This window comes from Lissotriton vulgaris, chromosome 8, assembly GCF_964263255.1.
Source record: "Lissotriton vulgaris chromosome 8, aLisVul1.2, whole genome shotgun sequence".
In the NCBI taxonomy this organism is placed as follows: domain Eukaryota; kingdom Metazoa; phylum Chordata; class Amphibia; order Caudata; family Salamandridae; genus Lissotriton; species Lissotriton vulgaris.
The window spans coordinates 699,912,486-699,930,818 of record NC_141696.1 but is presented as its reverse complement, the minus strand read 5'-3'; positions in this window follow the sequence as shown (position 1 = coordinate 699,930,818).

Genomic DNA, 18,333 nt, shown 5'->3' with positions numbered 1-18,333 from the left:
AAGTTTGGAAACTGTTTATAATATTCTCTGAGGGAAATGACAATATAATTTCCCCCTATCTTTATATAGGTCTGTTTGAAGACTTTTAAAACTCCAAAAACGAAAGCGAATCCACCTATATTCAATTCCAAGGTCAAGTAGGTTAGTGCAACAGGCGATTTATGAACGCTTGGGTTATGTACATTGGGAAACAAGAATAATAGGTTGACATTGATCGATGTCTCTCTAACTTTCTTTTTTTCAACGTCTGTTTTTATTCTACCCCCAAAAGGGAGTACGCAGGAGAAAAGGTGACAGTTACACAGCGATAAGCCTACAACCCTCAAGGGGCCGGCCGCGTCACGAAAAAATTTGCAACAACATACTGTGTGTACATGGTCAGTAATCACGTCAGTCTCATACATAGCTTTCCGCCTAAATCCCAATCGGGCCGGCCGCTGTAAAGAGTAGTGCATGCTGTCCACCACGCCTAAGTGTCACCACGCATAGGGTCGGGCCCTTAAGATCGGGCGACAACCAGAGGTCTAACCAAAACAACTATCGGACCATAGCGGTCCAACAAACAACCAGGAGCCTAGAGGAAGGCAACGGAATAATAAGGATAGTGCAAAGAGGGAATAGAGGGAAAGACAGAAAAGAGAAAGTCGGGAAAGGGGGAACGAGAGGACCCGGAGAGGAGCAGTCGTCGGGGCACACATCAGTAAGCACAGTTCGGACTCTAGGGCCATCCCCTCATGGGTCTACGAGGGGTAAAGGGGATCACAGCATCATCTACTAAACGCAGCGCCCTCAGCCTAGGAGGCATGCTTCGCGCATGTTCAGTTTTGCACAGATAGGTCACCAAGGGCTGCCACACTTTCTCTAAGCGTGTAGTGCGAGACTGTAGTCTCGCGGAGAGCAGTTCCATAGTGATGACATGCCAGAGTCTTCCAAACCATGCGGCAAGGGGGGGGGCCTCCGCCTTCTTCCAATACAGGGCAATAAGTTGTCTGGCAGCACCCAGCATTTGTATTGATATATTCCATTCACTTCGGGTCAGAGCGAGCAGATTGGCAGGTTTGATTCCCAGCAACACTGTACTAGCGGCATCAGGCAAAGGGAACCCCAGGACCCCTCTTATGTGGCTCAGGACCTCTTTCCAAAAGATAGCGATCAGGTCTCTCTAACTTTTTAAACAAACCGGATAAAAGTCTTAAAACAGTTTAGGGCTTTTTAACAGAATAGGTATTTTCTGTAACCTCTAACCATAAAATGCTTGTAGGATTAGTGACGGATATGGTATGATCTCTTTATTTATTTATAGAAAATTCAACCGTCAGGAACAAGAAACACAAACTCGGTCTATAAATCTGGAGGATCCATACGTGCGCTTCCGGTGAAAATTTTAGTCGGTAAGATTAGATATGTATAAAATATCCCCTTTAGAAGAATGATAAGGTTTGGATCTAATATCGATCATAGCTGAATGTATACCATGACTAGGGGTGGTTTAGCTGAACTAGCTTGTGTAGATACCGTTTCTATTTCCGTGAGAGGTACCTCCCTCTGTTTCACTTCTCCTCTCTCTGCCTCACTCACCCTAATCTATATGTATTTATTGTATTTTTCTTGCCTTACTAGTGTTTGTTTTGTTTGGATAACATCTTGTGAAAGCGTAAAATTGTCTCAGGATTTGATGGACTTTAATGAATTACTAGTAAAAAAAATTCTATTAGGTTCAACCATTTTTTGTTCACTCCCCTTTCTCTCTTGTGTTGCCACGCAATGTGTTCTCCCCCCTTCCATGGCCACACAATTTGGAATAGGGACTGATACAAGAACCTTGTCGTGTTTTTACATTATTTATTTGTCCAAGATTTGCGATTTCCTGTGTGATAGAATGTATTGTCGAACAGGTATCGTAAATACGTGAATACAAAATGAGAAGGTATCATGCAAGAAATTTTTTTAATTATAGCACTTGGATTATTATACGTTGTAATGTGGCTCTAGATGTCTTTCCCATATTAGTTACTGTATCTTGCTTGGTAGTGTGAGTTTTTTGTAATATGTCTTTTAACTCAGAGTAAATATGAAATACAAAGTGTGTTTAGGAACAAGATTCATGATATGTAAAACTCATGAAAGTTTATTATCTACTTTGATTTCAGCCCTGAAGAAACTCCCTGGTAGGGAGTGAAACGCGTTGGCTGATTTGTTTGTAAAGTGCACAGTGATTACTTTTAAAAGAATGAACAATAATAAATAAAGAACTTTTCTATATACACAGCGACTATCTTTCTGAACTTTTTCCTGGTGCGCCCCCATAGAAAACCAAACAAAGTACTTTTTGATCTGGAAAGCACAGCGACGCCAATTAGCAGCTGACGTCGGGGTTGGCGGCATAAAACTTTACGGACTTTTTTTTGAATTGGGTGTTAGGTGCGGCATCGTAGGGTCCGCTGCTATAATCTTTGTGCTTTTCAACCTTTTCATATATTTCTGATACTGCCAAACATGTTAGTATACGCTAAAGGGATGCCTGTTTTTGTTTCCAAGAGTTTGCTTATGGTGTACTAATCAAAGGCTTCTTGTCCTTTCTTACCTGCAGTTACCCCTGCGTTAGACGCCTCCTAGCATTCTGTGAAGGTCCACTCTGCTGACAAACAGAACCCAACAACAGGAGAAGTCTTTTTGGCATAGTTTATTATTTTATCCACTTCCCTTTTCCCTGGGGGGCATAGACGTATAGAGGTGTATACTTCACCCTATGTGTTGTGCGTCCTGGAGAAGAAGGGGGGAGTACTTCTATCCATCGTTCCTGCTATCATCTCTCAGAGGTTAGTGGTTATAGTATGTGGCCATTGACGTCGTGACACTTTATTTCTCCTTGTTTTTTCCTTTTTCCATGTGTGCTGTATTCTGCAGCACACATAGAAAGAGGAAAAAGCCTCCCAGGATTGTTTTTGTCAAGGAAATTGCCCCCCCCTGCACAAAAACAATCCAGTTGCCAACACAGGCACCCTTGCATTATAGTGCAAGGGTGCCTGTGTTGGAGCTAGGCTGCCTAACTGGCACCAGCACAGGGGGAAATGACAGGAAAGCACTGTTTTAGATAAATATGGCGAGTTCCTGCCCTTTCACTTTCATATAGGGCAGACCAGCAAGGTGACTTGATGCACTACTCTAAGCTAAATCCCCATAAATTAGGCCCTAAGGCCCAGATTCAAATTTGAGCAGAGTGGTATTTACAGGTGGAATGATGATCCACCCATTATTTGTGACTTGGCTCACCCCGACCAGAAGTTTCCAGGTATGGAAATAAAAGACCCTGCAAGGCCATTAAAGGCAAGAAATGTGTTGACTGCTGAGTATTCTCTGGATAATAGTGCCCAGGAATCCATTATTGTTTTGAGAAGTGCTTAATTCAGGCCTGCAGTTGCAGATGGGGCTCACCGGTACGTTTTTCTTCTTCAGAATTCAACCAAGAGCAATGGAAATAAAAGGAAGAAGGGAACAATGGAAAAACAGTGAAAAACAGTGACAAGAAAGAAAATAAATACGAAGAAGATCCTGAAAAACAGAGATACAAGAGGAGGGATTGACTGAAAGTAGATGAAAAAGGCATGAGGTCGAATAGCAGCCTTGGCCTTTAGCACCCTCGACATCCAATAGCCGGGACTGTCAGCTTCTAATCAAAACTTTGGGCTCAGCACCTATATTTTAAATATTAAGTACTGGTTCTTGGGTATCCTGGTCACAATATGAAATGGCCATGTACAATTGTAATTTGCTTTTACATTTGTACTTAAACACCTGATCAGCCAAGTGATGGGTATTCACAGGTTACGCTTCTCAAACACATAAACGGTTGGGCGATTGGCCACGCGTTCCAGGCGTGGCCAACCGCCCAATGTGGCAGATGCAAGGTGATCAAGCTCAGAAGTCTGCACACTAAATCTACCAAAGTCCGTGTTGCTACCTGTGCTACCCAACCCTTACTGAGCAGTGTGATCATCGCAGTCCCGACCCCAGAGAAAGTGAAGTGTTGAAGCTCTGTGCTGAAGCTGTGACTCAAGCTGAGGAGTTCCATGTGCTGGGAGGCTGTAGGTTATGTGATGGGTCTGCAAAGGATAGGGTGAGGTGCCTGAGCTCCAGTTTGGGTACGATCCCTCCTCCCAATCACCAGAAGGGGCGATTGAGGTGTTGAAGCACCCATCCTTGGTGGCGTTCAATCCTGCTGGTCCCCTGACCAGACAGCTAGGAGACTGGGGTTAGCTGTGTTTTCTGGCCTGCCGCCATAGAAGGTAGGGTCTCTGGGGGTCCTTGGGACGGGCAGGTGATGAATCCCTCACAACCTCCTACGAGGGGCCCAAGAACAAAAACAAAGGTCTGGGAAGCTGAAACCTGTGCAAGAAGGCCCTGGAGAGACAGGATCTGGAAAACCTGTCCTGAGTCATTGTCGCCAGCCCTGCGATTTGTTAAGATGCCTCTACCTGGCTGCTTGTGTCGACCCAGAACCTTGGGAGATCGGTGGGCCATAACCAGACTATAAAGAGAACATCCTGCTCCTCACCCACCATGAACTCCTACCTTTCGCCGGTAACCCACAGTTGCGGCCAACAAAACGGCTACACGCCAGGAGCTGCTCATCCCACACTGGGGCGGGTTTTACCCCCCCCCAGATGGGCCAAGACACTACTCCGACCACATGCCCTGAAGTAGGAGCTGGTCTCCACAGGCCTGACAGTCCTGAAGCACAAACTTTTAACACACTGGAGGAACCCCCCCTTCTATTTTTTCCTTGAGATGAGAGGTCTTGTCCCAAGATGGGGAAAATAGAACACAAAAAATGCCAGGCCACCACTGCAATCGGCATAGGAGACCTAGACGAGGCCACTCCAGCTCTGAAAATTCCAGGGGCTCCAGCACCACCCTCTTCATTGAACGATGGCACAACGAACAAGTGTGCCATAATGGCGTCTCCACCATGTTCACAAAAGAGACAGCACATTGAGTGCCCACCTGGCCTTCCCTGCAGGAACATCACCCAAAGGGTGATGGCAGCAAAAAATCCTGAATTTCTGGAACCGTGACCTCATTCTCAGTGCCACCCAGAAGAAGAACCCACAGTTGTTGGACAATCCCAATATTCCCATACTTTAAGCTGGGTGTTCAGCATCTGAGGGTTTCCTTCCTCACAGTCACAAAGTACCTGTGGGAACTAGACCTAACATATGCTTTACTCTTCCTAGCAAAATTAAAACTGATAATCAACTAAAAAACTCACTTCATTTCGCCGTAAGATGCTTTACCATGGATTGATCAGCTACATATTGAACCAGGGAGCCAGAAGAACACTCAAATCAATCCATGGCATGAGCAACGAGAAGCGCGGCCCAGATGTGCAAGAAGAAAGAGAGTTGAGACTCATGCAGCGACCCCAAACCCACTACAGATCTGGGATGACCAGAACTCAGTAGTGACTGAGGCAGCAGCAAACTGAACCAGGAGATCACCACCAAAAACGTAGAGGTCCAGTGGAGATCTGTTCACTGAGCAACACATCTAATATCCTGCCCAATGTGACTCCACAAACAGCAGATGAACTAATGTAAGTCCCTCATCCAATCTCTAAGCAGTGACAATTCAGCCTCTGACTACATAGGGCAGACAGTCCACCCAACAGAGACCATCACTCCGGCCTTCCGAATACCACAAAGCTCCTCTCCCATGAGTGAACCCTTTCTCAGTTACTGTTATGGTCCAGCACTGTTGCCTTCAGTTGCTGTTGAAAGGGAGTTTATTTCCACCTGGTTGGAGTGCTCTAATAGGGCCTGAAACCTGACGCCCAAGGTGTCAAACCCGCAGAAGGCCCACATACCCTAGGCCAATGTTGAGGCACAACCTTCATCCTTTCCCTAATTGTGATGACGAACCTGAGTAAATAATGTATGTGAGGTAAAACTCCCAGGCATACAAACAAGATAGTGGCACACTAGACTAAGCAAACAAACTAGTTCAGTTTAGAAAATATACATATTTAATGTGATAAAAAGAATGATAAAAATCAGTACATTAATCAAAATTGATAAAATAACATTGTATTAATACATATGTATTCACAGAAAATTTTAAAAAGAGTAGATGGTTTCCTGTCGACGCGTTTCGACATAAAGACTATGCCTTCATCAGGACTTTTACCATCAAATTGCTGTAAAGAGAGATTATAAAAATGTTTTACTAATCAGTTTCTTCATCTTAAGACAATTTAACAGAACTAGTTTTATGTTTGCCACAACATTCTATTGCCAAATACTTCGCAACAACAAGATGTACCGCTATATATTTGAAAAGTCTTTACTCATGTCAGACACCTATGTATATTGTATTCACTAAAACAAGTACACATATCCTTGTTCTGCACTTACAGGTGATACAATACTGTGCAATATGATAAACATTGTTTACAAAAAACAACAAAGATTGACATTTCATGCTTGCTTATATTACCGAATACATTTATGATACATAAATTATTTCTTCATGTGTGTCTTATTACATACTTAGATCGTTGATATTTAATGTAAATGATTTAAGTTGCAACATTGGTTCCTAAGTATAGAATATTTCACAGAGAGTTAACAGAAGAATAATTAGGGTGGAAGGAAAGGGGGAAAATAGAAAACAGGTTGAGATAACCATTTTAGTGCTCTATATATTTCTTCACTAATAGCTGTACCAGGATTATCCTATTTTTAACAGAACAGAACAATATCCACAGCGTCCATGTTTTGGTACCTGTATAGTTCAGTTCGAAAAAACGATTTTGATTTTCCGTTTCCCTGCTGGTTATTTATTTGTTCCAAAATACAGGGTATGAAATCTAGAAGAAATATTTATAACACACTCACTAGCATGTTAACACGGAAAAGTCCTTTTTCATTTCATCCTATGTTCTGACTCTTTCACGCTCTTACCTTACTCTTCTCATGTAGGAGGGTCGTACAAACTGATATATAACTGGATATTCGGTTTTAAAAAAAATAAAAATTCTTTTTTTTTTTTCCCCCGTTTTCTGCAGAATGAGACATGTAATGCATTGTTTCAGGTAATTGAACTCTAAATTATTGGATTCTAGTTTTATATTTTCGGTACCACCAGATCATTTTATGTCGAATCTCAACTTAAGTGGTTAGCTCTATTGCGGCTATAACTTTCAATTCTGTTATTCAGACCAAGGATTTCTTAAGGGTCCTTTAAACATCAATTACCTATAGGCAAAAGGACATTTTATTTTTTTATTTTATTAGTGAATTTTATAATTTTAACTATCTAAAAACATCTTACACAAAACTACAAAATCAATCTTACCCTGAAATTTCGCTATCTTTCTATGGGTTTCAGCTTCGAAAAATGCGTCACAGCGATATCCTGATATCTCACATGGACCTAACCTTTAATAAGTAAAACAACGGGTATTACAACCTAAATTTTATCCTTGGTCTGAATAACAGAATTGAAAGTTATAGCCGCAATAGAGCTAACCACTTAAGGTGAGATTCGACATAAAATGATCTAGTGGTACCGAAAATATAAAACTAGAATCCAATAATTTAGAGTTCAATTACCTGAAACAATGCATTACATGTCTCATTCTGCAGAAAACGGGGGAATTTTTTTTTTTTTTAAAACCGAATATCCAGTTATATATCAGTTTGTACGACCCTCCTACATGAGAAGAGTAAGGTAAGAGCGTGAAAGAGTCAGAACATAGGATGAAATGAAAAAGGACTTTTCCATGTTAACATGCTAGTGAGTGTGTTATAAATATTTCTTCTAGATTTCATACCCTGTATTTTGGAACAAATAAATAACCAGCAGGGAAACGGAAAATCAAAATCGTTTTTTTCGAACTGAACTATACAGGTACCAAAACATGGACGCTATTGATATTGTTCTGTTCTGTTAAAAATAGGATAATCCTGGTACAGCTATTAGTGAAGAAATATATAGAGCACTAAAATGGTTATCTCAACCTGTTTTCTATTTTCCCCCTTTCCTTCCACCCTAATTATTCTTCTGTTAACTCTCTGTGAAATATTCTATACTTAGGAACCAATGTTGCAACTTAAATTGTTTAGATTAAATATCAACGATCTATGTATGTAATAAGACACACATGAAGAAATAATTTATGTATCATAAATGTATTCGGTAATATAAGCAAGCATGAAATGTCAATCTTTGTTGTTTTTTGTAAACAATGTTTATCATATTGCACAGTATTGTATCACCTGTAAGTGCAGAACAAGGATATGTGTACTTGTTTTAGTGAATACAATATACATAGGTGTCTGACATGAGTAAAGACTTTTCAAATATATAGCGGTATATCTTGTTGTTGCGAAGTATTTGGCAATAGAATGTTGTGGCAAACATAAAACTAGTTCTGTTAAATTGTCTTAAGATGAAGAAACTGATTAGTAAAGCATTTTTATAATCTCTCTTTACAGCAATTTGATGGTAAAAGTCCTGATGAAGGCATAGTCTTTATGTCGAAACGCGTCGACAGGAAACCATCTACTCTTTTTAAAATTTTCTGTGAATACATATGTATTAATACAATGTTATTTTATCAATTTTGATTAATGTACTGATTTTTATCATTCTTTTTATCACATTAAATATGTATATTTTCTAAACTGAACTAGTTTGTTTGCTTAGTCTAGTGTGCCACTATCTTGTTTGTATGCCTGGGAGTTTTACCTCACATACATTGTTTACCCTGTCCCAGGATATTGATCCATATCAGGGGGTCCTTGTTGTTAACACAGGGAACCTGAGTAAATACACAGCACTCACATTTAATGTGTGGGGGTTGAGAACTCTGCGCGAGCACTACAGAGTGCAGGCACAAATTGTGTGCCTACAGGAGACCCACTTGACGAATGAGGAGAGTAGTAAACTGAGACGCAAATGTCATGGTCAATGATACTGCACAACATACTTCCCCTTCACAAGGAAAGCGCCAACATTGATAAAGTTAACTCTACCGTTCCATACAAAAGATATACAAGTCAAGCAGAGGGCCGATATATGCTGATGACGGGCAGACTGGATTGTTCCCCCTTGGTCCTGGGCAGTATATATGCTTCCATTGGCCACCAGCCAGCATTTCTAGTGATGCTGTCACTGAAATTAGCGGACTGGGTGGGCTTGCCATGGCTCCTGGTTGGGTAACTAAGTCCTGGACATTGTGCAGTACTGCTAGTAGCCCCCACTACTTGACACCCCAGCTTTCCGCAATGCCAAAGCTCTACAGAACAGGGTGCAGGCTTGGTCAATGGCGGACTTCAGGTGGGCTCGGAACCCAGGAATGAAGAAATTCTCATTCTGCTCACCCTTACATGAGTTACACGCCTGTCTAGAATATATATTTGGCCGGCGACGAACCAGGGAGGGTACTCCATTCCATCTAGCTGGGAAAGATGTTCTCAAACAACAACCCTCTCGAAGTACAATTTTGATGTGAATAGGTACCAACTCTCAACCCCACCCAGAAATTTCAACCACTATGGCTGGAAGAACTAATTACAAGAGGCACATCTCACAATACAACTGTAGACTACTTCAGTACCTACAAGGGCACAGACTTGTTCCCCCTAGTGGAGTGGGAGGCTTTCAACTAGTGATGAGAGGACCTGTATTCACACCACGAAGGGTGTCCGAGGTGTGCTCCAAAATGGAGCTAAAACTCCAGAGGCATCACTCCTGTCCCATGAGCAGGAGGCCATAGATGATCCCATAACTGAGTTGAAACTGTAGGAAGAATGCAAAAATCATGCTGCCTTATTAGAGCTGATCTGGTGCCTGGAATGCAACTCATACATTGAGTGCTAGCATGCTGAAGGAGAAAGAGCGGTTTGCCTGCTGGCATGGCTAATTAAAAGACACAAATGATGGATGGAATTAGGCACGGGTGGTAAACTCTGCTCCATTCGCACAGAGTTCGGGAAAACTCAGCGAAGCTGAGCAGAGGTTTTTTCCTTATGTGAATGAGCAAATCCGACGCTAGACCACCTCCCAGCAAGAGTTATCAATGTAGGAGGTAGCAGATGGTCACTACTGTACACGTTGCTCACATTGAGAAAGCATCCGTTTGCTTCGAGGAAGCTGCAGCTCGAGTAGAAAATCTACTCAAACGGCAGACAGAAGCAGCGCCCTCTTGCGCTGCGCATGGAGTCATTTGCACTGATTTTCCAGCACCTGACAAACATCCGGCACTAAAAAATCAATGCAAACAGTACAACCTAATGCATTCTGCTGCTTGCAGCACTTCCCGTACCTCAGACGAGTTTTTGGGTCACTACACGGAGCTCCCCGAGTTAATTCCATCATTCTTTTGCTCACCATGCCACCCCAATTTAGACCCAGCAATATGCAAATCAGTCTTGCCCGATTCCTCAGAACAGTCCATCCGGAACTGCCAAGCCAGGTCTTCCATGGACCAGAAACAAGCAAGCGAGGACCGGTTTCGGGGTATCACCCCTCATCTACCAGGCTAGCTTGAATCTAATGGCCATTGCGCCCAGGACCCACATCTGGGCAAACCCAGTATGCTTAGGGCGAGAAAGCAAAAGACACTCAAATGATGGACGGAATGCAGAACAAACCAAACATCCCCCCCCCATCAGAGATCTGGGTTAAATCCATCCTTTGTTTGCTCATCATACCACCACAGTTTAGATCCAGCCATATGCAAATCAGTCTTGACCCTGCTCCTCATAGGAAGAGTCTAGCCTGAACTGCCAAGCCTGACCCTCCATGGACTGAAAACAATCATCCTGGGCCCGGTTTCAGGGTATCACCCCTTTATAATTCAGGTTAGCTTGAATTCAGTGGCACAGAGAGCCGGGGACCCACGCCTGGGCATATCCGGCACAGTTAGGGCGAGAAAGCAAAAGACACACAAATGATGGATGGAATCAGGAACAAATCAAACATTCACCCACAGTCAAGAAATCAGGTTAAATATTTTTTTCTTTTGCTCACCATGCCACCCCAGTTTATACCCAGCCATAAGCAATTCAGTCTCTACCCTGTTCCAGATGGGAACAGCCCAGCCCAAACTGCCAAGCCAGGTCCTCACTTGACCAAAAACGAGCATCCTGGGAGTGGTTTCAGGGTATCACCCTTCATCAGCCAGGATAGCTTGAATCCAGTGGCACAGTGAGCCTGGGTACCACGTCTTGGCATACCTGGTGCACTTAGGGCGGGAAAGCAAAAGACCCACAAATGATAGATGGAATGCAGAACAAATAAAACATGTACCCCCAGTCAAGTGATCTGGGCTAAATCCACCATTCTTTTGCTCACCATGCCTCCCCTTTGGGGAGCAGGGTCAAACCTGATTTGCTTATGGCTGGGTTTAAACTGGAATGGCAGGATGTGCAAATAAACAATGGATTTAGGCCCAGATAACTGCACTGGGTGTGAATGTTGGACATTGTTCAGCATTCCATCCATCATTTGTTCTTTTTGCATTTGTTGTTTTGGCGTGGCTAATTACACCACAGCAGACTTACTCGGCTATATTTGTCCATAAACACTAGAGTGGGCAGAGAGGTTAACACACAAGCAGACATAAACAAAGTGAATAAAGCAGCAGTGCAATGGCTCTACTCCGATTCCGCCTTGGCAGAAGAAAATATCACAGAAGCTTTCCTACTGAAACAGCGGTTGCCAGCCCTACCTGGGAACATGTGGGGTTGTCCATTGGCCCCGGTTACACTGGGATACTACTTCGTTCTGATATCTAGCTATCAATATATATACAGAACCCATACTGACCTACAGGTTGGTAACCTGGGCAGGGCCACCAGAGACTTGGGGTCCAGTTGACCTTCTGGACCTCTTTATGTCCCGCATAGCAACCTCCAGGATGGTAATTGTCAGAAGACTCTATTATTTTGCAAACATACCCCTCATGTTACTGAAGACTTACTTCGGTCTCCCTGCTGATAATCCTCATATGTGGGAACGGGAAGCGGAGAATACAACTGGCAAAGATGAGACTCCTGTGGGAGGGGGGAGGATGAGGGGCTCCAGACGTTTACGGGTACGACCTGGCAGCACAGCTTCAGTGGACAGCTAGGTAGTTGGTGGGAATCCAGCTACAATTAACCATATATTTATGTTTCCAGACGAGAGCTGGAGCACTGAAGAAACTGATTTTCCTCAGGAAGAGAAGGGAGAAGGAGAACCCACTTTTGATGGCCACTGTTGTTACGATGTGCAAAAAGGGCTTTAAAGTACCATTTGCATCTGTGATGCCCCTGTGTGGATTCCCAAAGGAGATGACTCCCTTTCGACCTTTGCCCTAGAGGCATGGAAGGAAGCTGTTCTCAACACTGAGGGGTCTGATCTATACCAAGAGGGTGAGATATTGGACTTTACACACTACACAACTAGTTTAATTTCCTGCACTGGCAGTTTGTCCAATATGGGAGGATTAGAGGGTTCCTTAGGACGTGCTGGGAACAAACCCCAAATATACCCCCCTCTACTACAAATACTACAAACAATGGGGAATGGCTGTATATTGATAAGTAGATTGATAAGCTGGCAGGATAGAGCAATCAGAGATCACACCAATAGCTCCCTACAACCCTTCAGAGAGGCATGGAAGGAACTCTTGGGAAGAGCATTACACATCAAGTAATAGCTAAGGTCCTTGGAATACCGCCAAAAGATCTCCAGAAGCTCGAGATTCTGCTTTTTTCATTTAAATATTCTAAATATAGGTCATTTGACGGCAGAGAAAATTAGACAACTTTTTCAAGGGACACACACTGACTGTATTTGTTGCCACCTCTGCCCCTCAGACTTCAAACATGTACTATGGGATTGCCCGTCGCTGAGACACTACTAGGAGTCAGTCCAGAACGCAATAGCAGCTGCTACGGGCAGACAAAAACTCAGCAGTCAAGGCCTGCTTAATTGGCACATCTCTAAGATTGTCCATGCACAAAGTTACTCTGAGGTTCACAGATCTCCTTCTCCTGCTGGCCAAACGATGCATTACAATGCGGAGGAAGTCGCTCTCCCCTCGTCCAGGGTGACCTGGCAAGCAGACGCCATATTCTGGCTCTCCACAGGTAGAACAGAGGTCTATGACAGCATGCAATTGCAGACCAATGGGATGCTTTCGTGCAAGACCTCAAACATTATGGGGACTGAGACTTACTGAAGAGACTCCCCAGCTTCTTGGTGGAGCCTCAGGCTTGATGTGGTGAGGGCCCGAGACCCAGAGGCCCAGGAGAAGCGAGCAAGACTTACGTCCTGCTCGCAAAGGTAAAAGCCATCTCCCCTCCCCCTATGAAATTAAGGGCCCCATGACAGTCTCGGGCTACACATAGTTTCAGGTGGTTTGGAGCGGGTGGGCGATAGCTTTAGTCAATACATGTGTCTGTAGCTTGCTAAATGGGTAAAGGAAGTATGTCTTCGGAATGTGAATAGCGGTGGCTGACCATAAATTGTGCTAGGCACGGTAGAAGGACCATCCTATTTATAAACCACTGTGCCACCTGTATACTCACCTGTTTCGTGTTGTATCTCCACCTTTGGCACGGTTTTGTAAAAACACAATAGATCGTTTTGAAAAAAAAGTCTGGTGCATTTCAAGGATACTGTGCTCTTTCATAGATTTGGGCTCACACACCAACGTGATTTTCAGAAATGTTCCACCTTACAGGTGATGTGAAGGTGTTCTATACAGGGGTTGGTATTCACTGCATATGAATTCTGTCAAGAGGAACATCACTTCGGTGAAGTGCAATACCATAAAAACGCCAATGCACCGTTAAGTATTGGCGATTAAGTGGAAAGTGAAACTATTCAGTTTGCAAAGCGGTATTATAAGCTCCAGTTTCATAGAACTAGATAATAAAATATTTCCATTGGTGCTAATACATATTTAGAAGTAAATAAGGCAGTGCTGTACACTAACCTGTTACTACCATATTTATAAAACCAGATTTGTGGCTGAGATAACAATTGGCACAGATATTTTTCTTTCATTTTTATATTTTTATTTGAGCAGATAAGAAATATTACAATCTACATTCGAAATTCATACGAATGTACAATGGGGAATTTATGGTGATACATAAATAGCGAACCTTTAAAGTAATACTTTCATTCAAAATAGGACTGCTTTAGTTACAGCTAAATCCCAGGAATGCATTATTAAGATTCCTTAAAATATGCATGTTAGTTAAAGTGGAAAAAAAATAATTTCATTTCTACTTTTTCTTAGAGGTATAATATAAAACAATGCAAAATCAAGAAATACTGAGATGGAAAATCATCCCTAAAATAGCCATATAGCATAGTAAAGTGCATGTAAATTGGATACGATACATTACAATGATTACCTGGAAATATTGTAAAGTGCTGCAACAGACCCGAATAGCGACCAATTATCACTATCGCACATGATCCTCTTACCTATTAACATAGAAAATACTTCAGCACAGTGGGCCAAAAATTATATTTACAATCACTCCCTCTGGATTTTTAACCTACTTGTGCACCCGGGCCTAAAAACATAATAAACAATAAAGTATGATAGGATCGAAACTGTGCTGAACTAAGCCAGACAGACAAACCCTGATTTAGAATTAAATCTAAACACTGCCAAGAGGCATTAAATCACTTCAATCCCCCAACCCTTTTTGCATAGGCTTCCTCAAACTGCTTCGTCCTAATCATTTTAATCAGCCATTCTTGATAAACTGTAACTTTACAGGTTTGCCTTATTTGCAAGTTCAGAGAGCGAGCAATAATAAAACCAATTGATAAGAACCTATGTCCTGATTTTGGTACATTCAATTCGCACACTATGTAAAAAAACAAAAAATACCAAGGCTGGATCTAAATCAAATGGTACCTCCATAGCCGAATTCAAGACAGAACCTAACTTAAACTAAAAGGAGCTTAACTTAGGGCCTGAAAAAAAATGTGTAGCCAGCCCCCCTCACCCTGGTGTTTACACTGAAAATGGCAATTGTGCTATGAGCATTTTATTTAATAATGTCAGGGTGTAGTAGACCATCCAGCGAGAAATAAAAGATATCCTTTTAAAATTTGCCGCTCTCAATGACTTATGTCCTAAAAGCGATATACTCTGCCAATCTCCCTCTGAGACATCACAATGTGTTGTTGACCGTATTTTATCTAAAATATCCTTAATATCATTTGGTTGTACCTCTGAATGACCTATTATCCAGTACAAATTCCCTATCACGACCATCTTTGACCTGACAAGGCTTGAAGTACGGTATAGCTAACGCTAAATCTTGAGCCTTGCAGAAAGATAAAATCTGATGGTAGCCGAGAAAGAGCAGCGAGCCTAGTTCACTACACAGAGCAGAAATTTTGAGTGAAGTCATCCATCTACCCTGGAGAAGAAAGTGACCCATCTGTCTGAACCCAGAATATTCCCTCAGGCTGACTGCGACCAGACAAATTGTCAAGCCCAGATGTCCTGCCTCCTAAAGCGTAAAAAACACCCAGCCTGAAGAAACTTCATTAAAACGATATGTACTCAAAAACCCCTAGCAATTATATGTGCTAAAACCTTATATCTGTTTTGGGGGGAAATTTGTGAATTTAATCAAAAAACTGGTGTTTGATTACCAGCATCCTGCATCATTCTATCCAGAAAGAAGGAGTCCATCCTACCTCTGTCATCGAAAACTCAAGCACACAAATCCACGAGTGGCATTTGGTAATAGCATTGAAAATGGGGAGACATTAACCCACCCTGTAAAATGTCCAACTGAAAGGCAGAATATTTAACCCTGGGTGTTTTGTTTCTCCAAGTAAAGCGTCTAAGAAAGGCATCCAGAACTATAAAATAGCTAATATTAACTTTAATGGGGACGTTCGCAAGGAGGAACAACAAAAGCAGAAGAACAGACATCTTAATAAGAGCCACTTTGCTTACCAAAGTCAGGGAGAGCAAAGTCCATTTTTTGAGCAGCCCCTTTATCTTATAAAACCCTGGGAGATAGTTTCGCTGAAAGAGCTTAGACTATTCTTGAGGGACATTTAGACCTTGACAGTGAGTTGGTGTCTGTTCTCTAGCCTGAGAATGCAAAAGAGCCAGAAGGGCCTCCACATGAGAGTTAAAAAGCAGAAAGTCTGTTTTTATTGGATTGATCTTATAACCTCCAATATCCTTGAACCAATTAAATTTGGTAATGACATTTCAGCCATAGGAGATCTATGTACCTTGGGCGAGGGCTATCACAAGGAGGATGATATGCATATCCTTTTCTTCTGCCCGGCATACATGCCGGCCAGAAAAAAGTGGATTAAACCCTTGTGTAATCTATATGGAATTAGGTCATGTAAGACGGCACTTAGAATAATTAAATCTGATACATCACAGACTATTGTATTCAGTGCCAGCAGATATCTCTATTCCATTTATTTTGTTCGTAGGAAAAAGGGCTTGAAGTTGTAACGCTACGGGGTGCCTTTATTTATGTATTTTAAGAATAGGCTGAGCTGATGAACTAGACAACAATGTTGTAACTTTTTATGTCGTAACTCTTTATGACTTTTAAATTACTAATTTTATAAATGATAAACTATTATTGTATTATTATTGTATGTAAATTGAATTGGGTTGTTTTATTATGAAATGTTGTTGTTCAAATCTTTTATGGCAATAGAACGCCGAAATAAAGAAATAATAAATTAAATTTGTCCAGTACATGCTTTACAATAACCATTTCTGGTTTCAAATAAAAAATACCATTTGCAAACAATTGTCACTTGGTCACACCCGAACGAGATGCATCTATAGCCTGGGATGCCCTAATCCTAATTGCTAAAGGCTCTATAAAGAATGTAAATAAAATAGGCAAAAGGGTACACCCCTGACGGTCCCCCTCTATATTGCAACACTGCCTGCTAAATAAGAATTAACGAAAATTTGAGCATTAGCCCATAATAAACTTTCAATAGCATAACAACAAAAAGTCAAAGAAACCCAAATCTTTCCAGGCCAAAAAAACAACAGATCCCAATTAACCAGATCGAAGGCTTTCTCTGCATTGACCATAGTAGCTAGTGCACTCGTCTGGTTACCTGAAAAGAAATTGATTGCCTGGAGTAAGAAACACGTGTTTGCAGCCATTAGCTGTTCAGCCACAAAGCCTGTTTGGTCCCTATGAATTAAAGCCTGGGTGTGCTGACTGATATGAATAGCCCATAGCTTCATAAAAATATTATAGTAGGAGTTAAGCAGACTAATGAGCTTGTAGGAATTAACATCCACAGTTATTTTCCCCTTTTTCAAAAAACTAACCATAGTTGATTCCCTGAAATAAGATTACATTTCTCCCCTGTCCTTAACGTAATTAAATAATTCAGTCAAAAAAGGTAGTAATTCGTCGGCAAAGGTTTTATAAAATTCGGCTGGGAAACCATCATTGCCCGAGGACTTCCCGCTAGGCATTGTGACTAAAGCATCCTTTAACCGCATGGCTGCTGGCAGTTTTCCCGTCCTGTGCTGAAAAATTCTGGATGTCATATATTCATGACGAGCTCAGCTCGTCATCAGCACACGACACCCGTGGGTGATGACGAGCTGAGCTCGTCATCAGCATCGAAAGGGTTAATTCCTCAAGTGTAATAGTACATATGCGTTGATCCGCCTGGGTGTCCCCTCGAGTCGTATTCTAATAGCCTGTAAATACTGTGCTATAGTTAACTGAAAAGTAGAATAGTTGGTTTCATAAATGCTTATAATGCTCAATTAAGACCTGAGATACTTGATCCTTGTCTAATACCATGTCACCTGAAGCAAGGTTCTTCAGTTTCCTGACATACGCAGACACTAGTTTTCTGCGGGCTGACCAAGTCAGATACCTCCCGATCTGCTGACTTTCTTCATATAGTTGCTGATGGTAAGCCCTGAAACTAGTAATTTCTTGTAACACAAAAAAATCCCTCAGATTCTGTTTTGGCCGTTTCCTAGGCAGATCAATGTCTACTTGCATGTAATGCCTGATCTGCTGCAGCTTGCAACTGAGCTATTTTTATCAATGTTCTCTATATTGATATGCCTTTTAGGCAATAATCTGCCCCCTGGCGGTGGCCTTGAAAGCTTCCCACATGGAGAACCCGGGACTGTAAAATGATTCAAAATTCAATATGATACATGTGCACAAATATCCTTGGCAATTTAAATCGATTGGCAAATATAATTGTGCACATTTACTATTTTGGAATTTTTTTCGGGTGGTGATGTGTTGTATTGTTGTTTTTGCATTTTGT